Here is a 12491-nt window from a genome sequence, read left to right on the forward strand (position 1 = left end):
TTGAGTATTTCTTATGGGCATCCATGATCTATCAAATTCTTTTTTTTTTTCTTCTTAATGATCTAGCCTTTCTTGAGAAGGCAATGGCAACCCATTCCAATACTCTTACCTGATAAATCCCATGGACAGAGGAGCCTGGTAGGCTGCAGTCCATGGGGTCGCTAGGAGTCAGACACCACTGAGCGACTTCACTTTCACTTTTCACTTTCATGCATTGGAGAAGGAAATGGCAACCCACTCCAGTGTTCTTGCCTGGAGAATCCCAGGGATGGGGGAGTCTGGTGGGCTGCCAACTATGGGGTCACACAGAGTCAGACACGACTGAAGCAATTTAGCAGGAGCAGCCTTTATTGTACCTCTACTGATATTTTAACTACGTAAGCTTCACATTTCTTTTTCTTTTCTTTAAATATAAATTTATTTATTTTAAAAAATTATTTATTTATTTTTGGTTAATTACTTTATAATATTGTATTGGTTTTGCCATACATCAACATGTATCCACCACAGGTAAACATGTGTATTTATTTTAATTGGAGGTTAATTACTCTTAGAGGCTTATCTGAACATTTACTAATGTTACCTTTGTTTTTTTAAGCAAAGTCTCCTTTACTTGATGATCTCCTGTATTTGATGTAACTCATATTTCAGTTCAGTTCAAACCAGTTCAGTCTCTCAGGTGTGTCCGACTCTTTGCGACCCCATGAATCGCAGCACGCCAGACCTCCCTGTCCATCACCATCTTCAGAAGTTCACTCAGATTCACCTCCATCGAGTCTGTGATGCCATCCAGCCATCTCATCCTCTGTCATCCCTTTCTCCTACTGCCCCCAATCCCTCCCAGCATCAGAGTCTTTTCCAATGAGTCAACTCTTCTCATGAGGTCACCAAAGTACTGGAGCTTCAGCTTTAGCATCATTCCTTCCAAAGTAATCCCAGGGCTAATCTCCTTCAGAATGGACTGGTGGGACCGCCTTGCAGTCCAAGGGACTCTCAAGAGTCTTCTCCAACACCACAGTTCAAAAGCATCAATCTTCAGCACTCAGCCTTCTTCACAGTCCAACTCTCACATCCATACATGACCACAGGAAAAACCATAGCCTTGCTAGACGGACCTTAGTCAGCAAAGTAATGTCTCTGCTTTTGATATACTATCTAGTTTGGTCATAACTTTTCTTCCAAGAAGTAAGCGTTTTTTAATTTCATGGCTGCAGTCACCATCTGCAGTGATTTTGGAGCCCCTTCAAAATAAAGTCTGACACTGTTTCCACTGTTTCCCCATCTATTTCCCATGAAGTGATGGCACCAGATGCCATGATCTTTGATAATTTCATGGATTCTGTTTTCTATCCTTATAATTTATTACTTTTCTTAGTTGAATATTTTGAGCTATAATTATGATCAATATTATCTTTTGTAACAGGTACTTTTACTTGGTCACTCACTGAACTTGTTCTTTGTATGGGGTGAGGGTAAGTGTATGTCCAAGGGTCAGGCAGAAGGGGTGGCTTAGACCCTTTGGTGGTGTTTGCAGTGGGCATGTATAAGACCCTATTTTTGTATATTCTTTATTTTTAGCCTTTACTTATCATTTTTTATAGCTATACACTTAAGTCGTTTTTATTAATAGCCCAGTGCATCTATCTTTAATGGAATACTTCAGTCCTTTTATATTTAATATAACATGTTTTACTGTGTCCTCTCTGTCTTATTTTATCGCAGATATTTATTGTATCTTTTAAATTGCATCTTTGTTTTCAATTTTCTTGCTTCGCTTTCTGTGATCAGTTTTATCTCTTCAATGTTTCCTCTTCACATGCCAACCACTCCCTTACCTCTTCTACACATAAATATGCACATGGCTTCTGTCCCTTAATTTGAAATTCTACAATGCTTGCAAAGTTTAGTTGTGATCCTACGATTTTGGGGTCATAGGATCATAATAACATAACTGTATGTCTACATCTATATTTTGTTTATATACTGTATTCATATTTTATTTACTCAACTTTAACACCTAAGATGAAATACTTGTGAGACATTTATTTTCTTAACTTTGCCACCTTTTTACTTAATGTACATTGCTTGAGTAATTTTAAACTATTCTTTCAGTTCATGAGTATTTGTTATGTCTGTTCTTTATCTCATAGTCGGAATTTTTATTACACATTTCTAAAGAACTTTGTGTCATCTTTTTAGTATTAACATAATTAACTTCCTACTCTTTTCTATCTATTCATTTTCTTTAATTTTGATCTTAAGGTACCTAGATCTCATTGATCTCAGTGGACTAGATTGAGGGAGAAAGGTGAGTGTAAATTGAATATTTTTCTTTGGATAATAACATGAGGGTTATTCTTTTGAGATGCTGCAGGTCTAACTTTGCTTGCCTTGAAAAGTTTATTTCTTTATTCTATTAATTTTTTGAGTACTGCTATATAATGAGTTTAAACTCATTTTTCTTCAAAGCTTAAAAATGTCTTATATATATCAATACACATAAAAGTTAATAGAATAAAGAAATAAACTTTTCAAGGCAAGCTAAGTTACAGATAAACATCTATTTCTGCTTTATTGACTATACCAAAGCCTTTGACTGTGTGGATTACAATAAACTGTGGAAAATTGTGAAAGAGATGGGAATACTAGACCACCTGATCTGCCTCTGGAGAAACCTGTATGCAGGTCACGAAGCAACAATTAAAACTGGACGTGGAACAACAGACTGGTTCCAAATAGGAAAAGAAGTACGTTAAGTCTGTATATTGTCACCCTGCTTATTTAACTTACATGCAGAGTACATCATGAGAAACGCTGCGCTGGATGAAGCACAAGCTGGAATCAACATTGCTGGGAGAAATATCAATAACCTCAGCTATGCAGATGACACCACCCTTATGGCAGAAAGTGAAGAACTAAAGAGCCTCTTGATGAAAGTGAAAGAGGAGAGTGAAAAAGTTGGCTTAAAGCTCAACATTCAGAAAATGAAGATCATAGCGTCTGGTCCCATCACTTTATGACAAATATATAGGGAAACAGTGGAAATAGTGTTAGACTTTATTTTGGGGGGCTCCAAAATCACTGCAGATGATGATTGCAGCCATGAAATGAAAAGACCCTATTCCTTTGAAGGAAGGTTATGACCAAATTAGACAGCATATTAAAAAGCAGAGACATTACTTTGTCAACAATGGTCCATCTAGCCAAGGCTATGGTTTTTCCAGTGGTCATTTATGGATGTGAGAGTTGAAAGCTGAGTGCTGAAGAACTGATGCTTTTGAACTGTGGTGTTGGAGAAGACTCCTGAGAGTCCCTTGGACTGCAAGGAGATCCAACCAGTCCATCCTAAAGGAGATTAGTCCTGGTGTTCATTGGAAGGATTGATGTTGAAGCTGAAACTCCAATACTTTGGCTATCTGATGTGAAGAGCTGACTCATTTGAGAAGACCCTGATGTTGGGAAAGATTGAGGGCAAGAAGAGCAGGGGATGACAGAGGATGAGATGGTTGGATGGCATCACCAACTCAATGGACATGAGTTTGGGTAAACTCTGGGAGTTGGTGGTGGACAGGGAGGTCTGGTGTGCTGCGGTTCATGGGATCCCAGAGAACTGGACATGACTGAGTGACTGAATTGAACTGAACTGGTGGCATAAATAAATTATTAAGGATTTAAGTAGGGCAGATACCAAGAAGATTAATGAAGAAAAATAAAGCTGCCAAGTGGCTCTGCAAATGTTGAACTACAGTAATCTTCAACATGGTTGTCATGGATATTACTGCTGAGAAGTTTCCCTTTCTGCAAATGTCTATAGAAGATGAATGAGTGTGTCACCAGTGTCATTTAGTGGAGTATTCCAGAGGAGGAGCATAGAGGACATGAAGTTCCTGCTTCACATGAATAATGGAGGGCCCGCCAACTGATACCTAAGAGACCAGTGGGCTGGAGTATTAGGAGGATGGGGGATGGTGGGAGTAATAGGCAATGGTACAGAGACACTGTATAAACCAGAGTCTTATCCTGTGGAGTCGTGTAGGCCATTGCAAACTTCTTGGCTTCTATTTTGAGTTAGACGTGAGTGGGTAGCTTTGAGCAGAGGAATGACATGATCTGATAACTTTTATGGGATCTCTTTAACTACCAAGCAAAGAAGAGAGAAGGGTATAAGGTAAGAGAACAGTTAGGAAGATACTGCACTAATCTGGATGAGACACATGGTAATATGATTATGGTGGAAATAGTGGAGATAGCAGAACATGCAGGATTTCTAATTAATCCTGGAGATAAAGAAAACAGAATGTTCTGATTTACTGGATATAAAGTGTAAGAGAAAGAGAAGAGTAGGGAAATATCCCAAAGTTTGGGCCCAAGAAACCAAGAAATGGAGCTATTATTATCTGTGGGTAGGCTGGTATAGGAGGGAAAATTATTTGTTTAGCATTGGCATATTTAGTTTGTAATGCTCAGTGCATGTCCAAGAGGAAAATGTCAAACATACAGTTAGATATGTGAGCCTGGAACTCAGAGTATAATTTACATTGGCTGGATCTAGGATTCAGGGCTTATAGATTTTTTTCCCCTAGGAATCTATAGATGTTAACATTCTGTTCTCAATTCATATTACATGAATTTTATAATGGAATGAAAAGAAGAAGAAAGAAAAAATGCTCTACTCTACTTGATGCACACTGAGAAAAAGTTACTAAATGATCCTTAATAATGGGCATTTATATTATGATTATATATTCTCTTAAAAATATACTTATAGTTATGTACCACCTTTTAAAATTATATTACCATAAAAGTAGGTTTCTAAATCTTCAGATTCAGAGTATAAAATGTCTTCTGAATCACAAAAAGCTATGAGCAGTTATTCACAAAACAAAGACAGCACTTTGCCTTTTAAAACATAGCCAAAGGATCTTGATCTCTTTTAAAATATTAGGAAGAATAAGCTTATATTACAGTATATTGCAGAATTTTTGACTTTGCATTTCTTATTAGATTAAATTCATTGGTTTTCCTTCTCAATAGAATTGCATATTGCAGTATATTAAGTTATCTTGAAAGTTACCTGAAAGCTTTTGCCAGATACATATCTGGTCCTGGGCAATAAGTCCTTTTCAGTACATCAGTCATAAAAAATGTTTTTAGATTTAGAAAGCCTATACTAGTGCCCAGGATATGTAGCACATGCTCAAGCAATGAGATCATCACCATCATCTTCTCCATGGATTGGTTTGCACTTTAACATGGGTTTTAGTGCAAACCTTTGAGCCATCCTTCTGCACATCTGTAAGTCAATTTTCTGCGATGTCATTTCCACCTTAACCGTTTTTTAGGTAGTCATAAATTCTTCACTGGAACAATTTTCTTTTAACTCAGTTGGCTTCAAATTTATCTCAATTTGTTGCCCTGTCTCATTAATCATCAAGGCCATGCTTCTTTGATGTACATATAAAGCAGTTTTTGTACAATTTTACTCTGATTTATGGAGCTAATCTCCAAGAGTCTTTTTCATCTGCATATTTCATGTATATATATGTGTGTGTGTGTGTGTGTGTATACACATATATTCTTTTATGTTGTAAAGTTTCTTCATAAGAAGTATGCTTTCATTTTTGTTTATTCAAAATTCTATTGTCCACACCTAACAAAACTTACTATTCATCTCAAAACCTTGTTTGGTTTCTTTTTGGATCTGCCTTTCTATTTTCCTGGGCATCTTTAGATTTTTTTTCTTTTTTAAAAACATTTTATTTTATATTGAAGTACTGGCTCAGCTGGTAAAGAGTCTGCCTACAATGTGGGAGATCTGTGTTCAGTCCCTGGATTTGGAAGATCCCCTGGAGATGGTAATGGTTATCCACTCCAGTATTCTGGGCTGGAGAATTCCATGGACTGTACAGTCTATGGGGTCACAAAGGGTTGGACAGGACTGATAGACTTTCACTTTCACTTTCTTTCATAGACATTTAACATTGTTGTGATAGTTTCAGGTTCACAGCTAAAGGACCCAGCCATACGTATATGTGTATTCATTTTCCTGCAAACTCCCCTGCCATCCAGGCTGCCACATAACATTGAACAGAGGTCCCTGTGCTGTTTTTGGTTATCAACAACCAGACCTTGTTGGTTATCCATCTTAAATATAACAGTGTATGCACATCAACCTCAAACCCTCAGACTACACCCTCAGTGCTAAGGCTTGAATGATTTAGATTTATATTATTAAATTTATCAATCTAGAAGAAAGATGACAAGTTGCACAAGTTGTTCCACAAGAGAATTTTGTCTGTGTGGTTTTCTTGCTAGAAAGCCCATTAGCAGTCAGTTGTCTGTTGACGATTGAATATCCCTGTATTATCATCAGTTGATTTAGTAGAGGTGAAAGTGACTCTACATACAGAAGAATTCTCCCTCCCTTCCTTTTCTTGTTCTTCTAGGTTATAAAATATTCCTAATTAGGCTCAGTGTATTTGGCTCCTATATTAAGAATTCTAGTCAGAAAAAAAGCAATACTTCTTAACAAATAGCTAGGTCTATTTCAAAGGAAATCGTCTCAATCGGTCCTAAAATTCTTTTCTGCTTTGTATGTGCCCCTCCAGACTAGAAGTATAAGTGGTATTTAAATTTTTTTTTTCATTTTTTTTTAATAATAGGTAGGCTTTCAGTGATAGTAGTTGTGTTTTAGGATCTCAGAATTTCTTTCTTTCCAATTAAAAAAAAAATCAATTGAAAAGATCCTTTCCATTTGGATCCATCTCCACTGCACAGAAGAAAAACAAACAAACAAACAAACAAAAAGAAAACAAAACTGAATTTTGAAGATTTGTGTGTTTGTGTGTTAGACTATTCATTCAATATAATTACTGTTCTCTCAAACACTCCCATATTCTCCAGGCCTATGGCTGTTGGAAAATCTATTTTTTGATGGAGTTTCTCTTTTGATTTTAGTCAATAAAATGAATGTAAAAGGAATGTTAGCATAATAACTTTGTCAGGACCATTTTCAAGCAGGTATTTTAGCAGCCCTTAAAAGATTTTTCTCTCACTCTAATGCTAGATCTTCTCTTCATCTTTTCCCCTGCTATATCCAGATATGAGTATCTCCAGATATGGGTCTGGATTACAGATTAAAAATTATGGGGAACAGAAACACACTAAACTGAAGTCATTATTTAATGTGAAAAAAAAAAAAAAAGTAAATATTTGTTGTAAGCTCTGAATTTCCAGTTGTTTGTTATTTCAGCCTAATCGGTCTGATTCAATGGGGATTTTCCTATACATTTGATTTATTGTGGTTATGCAATTTTTTTTTAAACAGACTTTAAGAAGATTTTTCCATGCTATTGTTTTTTTTTTTTTTTCTTTTCCCCATGAATAGGTTGGTGTATCATTAAGAAGAAAAGTGGTAGACATTGGCTCAAATTGTCCAGCCAACCTGGTATGAGTTTAATAAGTCTGAGGATGGGCAATTAGTCAGGTGAGAGCAGAAAGCATATTAGTCTGGCCTTGTTAATGGTGGACTCTATTCTCACTATAGATAAAATACATCAAAGAGAAAATTTTGGAAAGTACAGAACCCTCCTGCCAATGCAGGATATGTAAGAAATGCGGGTTCAGTCCCTGGGTTGGGAACATACCTTGGAGGAGGGCATGGCAACCCACTCCAGTATTCTTGCCTGGAGAATCCCATGGACAGAGGAGCCTGGTGGGCTACAGTCCACAGGTCACAGAAGCGGACACAACTGAAGTGACTTAACATGCAAAGAGAGGTTGAGTGAATTTCTTTTGACTGACACTGAGAAAAATATGTGACCACTCAATAATGCAGAAAATCCTTTGTAATATAAAAAAGGGCATATACAGTACAAGGATATTCTGCAAGGATCAACAGCTTCAAACTCACACATTTTAGATAAAGAGAGCCAAGTAACCAGTAAGCAATATCTGTTGGGCTCAATTTTGAACTTTTATATGTAGGCTAATGTCTTATACAGAAGATGGCATCAGGTAATGAGATGTCTGGATGGCATCACTGATGCAATGGACATGAACTTGAGCAAAATTCTGGAGATGGTGAGGGACAGGGAGGTCTGGTGTGCTGCAGTCCATGGGGTCGCAAAGAGTGGGACACAACTGGGTAACTGAAAAACAGCAACAATATTTTATACACTGTCTTAATTTTCCTACATAACAGGCAGACATCTTTTAAGATTCAGCTTTGTCTAAATTAGGCAAATCTCTTTTGAGCAATTGTGTTATTAGTGTTAGTTGTCTCTTAGTCATGTCCAACTCTTTGCAACCACATGGACTGTAGCCTGCCAGGCTCCTAAGTCCATGGAATTCTCCAGGCAAGAATACTGGAGTGGGTTGCAATTCTGTTCTCCAGGAGATCTTTCTGACCTAGGGATCGAATTCAGGTCTCCTTCATTGCAGGCAGATTCTTTACCATTTGAGCCACAAGGAGAAGTTATAAAGTCATTGTCTATTTCTAACAGTTGTCATATCCTATTATTATTAGAATATACACTCCTAAGGAACCCTTAGTAGGTGCTGAGCGTCCTTGGTGGCTTAGTGGTAAAGAATTTGCCTGTCAGTGCAGTTGATGTGGGTTCAATCCCTTGGTGGGGAAGAACTCCTGGAGAAGGAAAGGGCAACCCCCTCCAGTATTCTTGCCTGAGAAATCCCACAGACTGAAGAGCTTAGTGGTTTGCATACAGTCCATGGGTCACATAAGAGTTGGACACAACTTGGTGGCTAAACAACAAACAAACACATCAAACCTTTACAGAATGAATGGAAATTACAACAAACAGAAAAAAAAAGAATATATTAAGTTGTCTGGCTCAAATAAAAGACAATGTCAAGTGCTGGTAAGTATGCAGAGCTACTGGAATTCTCATAGACTGCTCTTGTGAACGTCAAGTGGTATAAAGACTTTAGAAAGAAACTTGACAGTTTCTTATAACATTAAACATCATCCTAAGACTCAGCAGTACCATTCTTAGGAATTTACCCATTAGAAATGAAAACATACATCTCCACAAAACCTATGAACAGATGTTTATATTAACTTTGGGTTCCCAAGGTGGAGACAGTGATAAAGAATCCACCTGCCAATGCACGAGACAGAAGTGGGTTTGATCCCTTGGTAGGGAAGATTCCCTGGAGGAGGGCATGGCAACCCACTCTAGTATTCTTGCCTGGAGAATCCCATGGGCAGAGAAGCCTGGTGTCTACAGGGCTACAGTCCATAGGGTCTGTTGGACATGACAAAAGGGTCAGAATGCATGCACACAAGTTTATTTAAAGTAATCTCAAATTGGAAACAACCCACATGTTTATCAACTGGTGAATGGAATTATTGCATTGGGTTTCCTGATAGCTCATTTGGTAAAGAATCCACCTGCAATGCAGAAGACCCCGGTTTTATTCCTGAATTTGGAAGATCCGCTGGAGAAGGGATAGGTTACCCACTCCAGTATTTTTGGGCTTGCCTTGTGGCTCAGCTGGTAAAGAATGTGCCTGTAATGCAGGTGACCTGGGTTGGGAAGATCCCCTAGAGAAGGGAAAGCTACCCATTTCCAGTATTCTGGCCTGTATAGTCCATGGGATAGCAAAGAGTCGGACAGGACTGAGTGACTGAACTGAACTGAACTGATTGTTTAGGACAGAATAAGTACTTAATAAATATATTAAATAAATAAATGAATAAGATTAGAATACTATAAATAGGCACAGAGATTAAACTCATAAGCTGGCTCAGAAGGCAAGACCACAAAAAAGGAGAACTTCTGGCTTTCAAAGCTGAAATTTGAGATCTGTATATATTAATGAAAATCAATAAATAGTAATAGTTTGCTAGAAAGACAGAAGCTGGGATTAAATCAATTAAGAGGGTTGTCTGTATGTAAATTAGAAACATCAACTAAATTAAACTGCTGAACATGGAAGATTAAAAGAATATTAATGAGCTGATGGAAATTTGATAAGATTTCCAAAATATTTTTCTTTTTAATTTGACTTTGCTGAGAGCCAAATGTGGGGAAAAGGCATTTTGAGAGTGCTTATGCCTTCTGAATGTCTCATAAATACGATTTGCTAAAGGGCACTGCCTGAAACCTTCATCCTTTGAGCTAAACTAGAAAATAGGCTCAGTCATTTTTTATCTTCCATGCACATCAGAAATTGAGCAAGATTCTTTCAAAGATTAGCACATGTACCTGCAAAATGTTTTCTGCTGGTATTATTTTTGAGGCACATATTTTCCTGTGATAGATACACTATTTTACTGCCCTGACACCACCAACCACATGTTTGAAGGGGTACACAGAATGTTTCATCCCATTATGGGACTTTGCTTCCCACCTCTTACCTCCAGAAACATAGTTTTGCAGGAGTTAAACTAGGAACTGTGGAAAACTAGTGGAAAACTAGGATTTTTCTGCACACAACAGCGTGCCCTCTGCCCCAAATACATTGTCAAGAAATTGATCCCCTCATGTCCTTTTCTCCTAATATATTTGACGACACAATAAATCCATGCGTCTTCATCATCTGCAAAAGGATGTACACCCCTAGTTGCCTCCGCTACACTCCCTATCCCAATTTCCTCAAATTCTATGCTTCTAGAATTCAGGTCAATGAGCTATTCTTATTTCTTCAAACACTTCTTTGAGTAGTTCCTACACTTTCCTTCTGGGTCATAAAACTAACTGATTCTGACAACATTGCTTCCACTTTAAAAGGAGAACTTTAATTTAAATTTTTGATCTGATCATAAAATAAATATTTTTAAAATAATAATAAAGTTGGACTTCGCTATTTTTTACTGTGATTCTTCTATGTTTGAAAATGAAAGCAAGTGTTATTACCATGAATAATGGATATACAGATGGATGGGTGGAAGAATATTTTGATGAACAGAGAATAAATAAGTAAAATGAGACAGTTTGTTATAGTGACAATTCTCCCACAAAATTGACTGAACTGAAGTCTCTAGTTGTCATTTAATTCTGTCTTAAAGCTTGAAACAAGGGAAAGATAGTCAAAGTGGCCACAGGATTTTTTAAGAGGGTTCAATGACTACCTATAAATTCCCATCAAGTATTTGACAAGAATTGAGTACTGGCAGTTGTAAGGATCCATCGTCATGGGACTTATTAATAAAATAATTTCTTTCAGTAGTTAGTAAGATAAAAAAAGTGATTGTAATTTTCAAAAGCAGTTAATTGCATAATATCATCAGCACAGTGTAGAAAATAGTAGAGATCTAAGGAAAAAACACAAAGGGAAAAAACAAAGAATGTTCAGAAATAATGGGTAATGGAGTCTGTCCCTATGTTAAGACAAAGACAAACAATTAGTATGGAATGTGCTTCTGAGAGAACAATGTTTCTAGCAATCTTTAGCAAAGACTTTTGAGTAAAACATATATGTATAAAATATACATATATGTGTAAAAGCAAAAAAGAAAAACAACAGAGAGCATAGAAATATTGCTATATATAGATAGATAGAAAGTTGCTCAGTCATGTCCAACTCTTTGCTACCCCATGGACTGTGTTCCATGAAATTCTGCAGGCCAGAATACTGGATTGGGTAGCTTTTCCCTTCTCCAGTGGATCTTCCTCACCCAGGAATCGAACTGGTGTCTCCTGCATTGCAGGCAGATTCTTTACCAACTGAGTTATCAGGGAAGCACAAATTAAATACTTATAGGTGATCACTTCTGTAGTTCAATGAAAAATGCTTAAATTCACACTTCCTTTTAATTCATTAAATTCAGTGTTCCTGAAAAACATATATATATATATATGTATGTATGTATGTATGTATAAATATATAAAGAAAAAAACTCCATGCAATTTTTTGGTAAGAAATCTAAATTAATTATGGCAATGAGGACTAAAAATTGAGCCTCTTTCTTCCCATTCTCATGTGACATTTAGTGAAATGAGTTTTCTCAACTCTAAAGCTATGCTGAAATACTCTTTTTAAAAATTAATTAACAAGCCAGTATTTGCAATATCAGTGTAATAATCAGATCCACAGAATAACAAATGAATCTTCTCTGAAGAGGAACCAATATCCTGTTTGCCTTTGAAGGACTCATTTTGGATACGTGCAAAAGAGATGGATGAACTAACTAGCCACTTTGCTCTCTCGAGAAAAAGCGCTGTAGCTGGATGATATTTGTTTACCACTGAGGTTTTAAACCACATTTTGATTTAAAGCACATGAAAGGGAGGGCTAGTAAATTAATCATCAGGAGATATTTAAAAGGCTTGTCCTGCAGGGTTCAGAGTCTCTTCCTGGTGCCTGTGGCCTGGGCCACAGGGGCAGAACTTGGCTCCCTATGACGGAATGCTGTTCTCATCACGCTGGCACTAGCTTACTTTTCACATATTATTCCTTTGTCCTCTTAGTCTCATTGAGGGTTCTCTAAAGGCTAAGCTGCTATTTGCGCTTCTTAATATATCACA

This window comes from Capra hircus, chromosome 2, assembly GCF_001704415.2.
Source record: "Capra hircus breed San Clemente chromosome 2, ASM170441v1, whole genome shotgun sequence".
NCBI lineage: Eukaryota > Metazoa > Chordata > Mammalia > Artiodactyla > Bovidae > Capra > Capra hircus.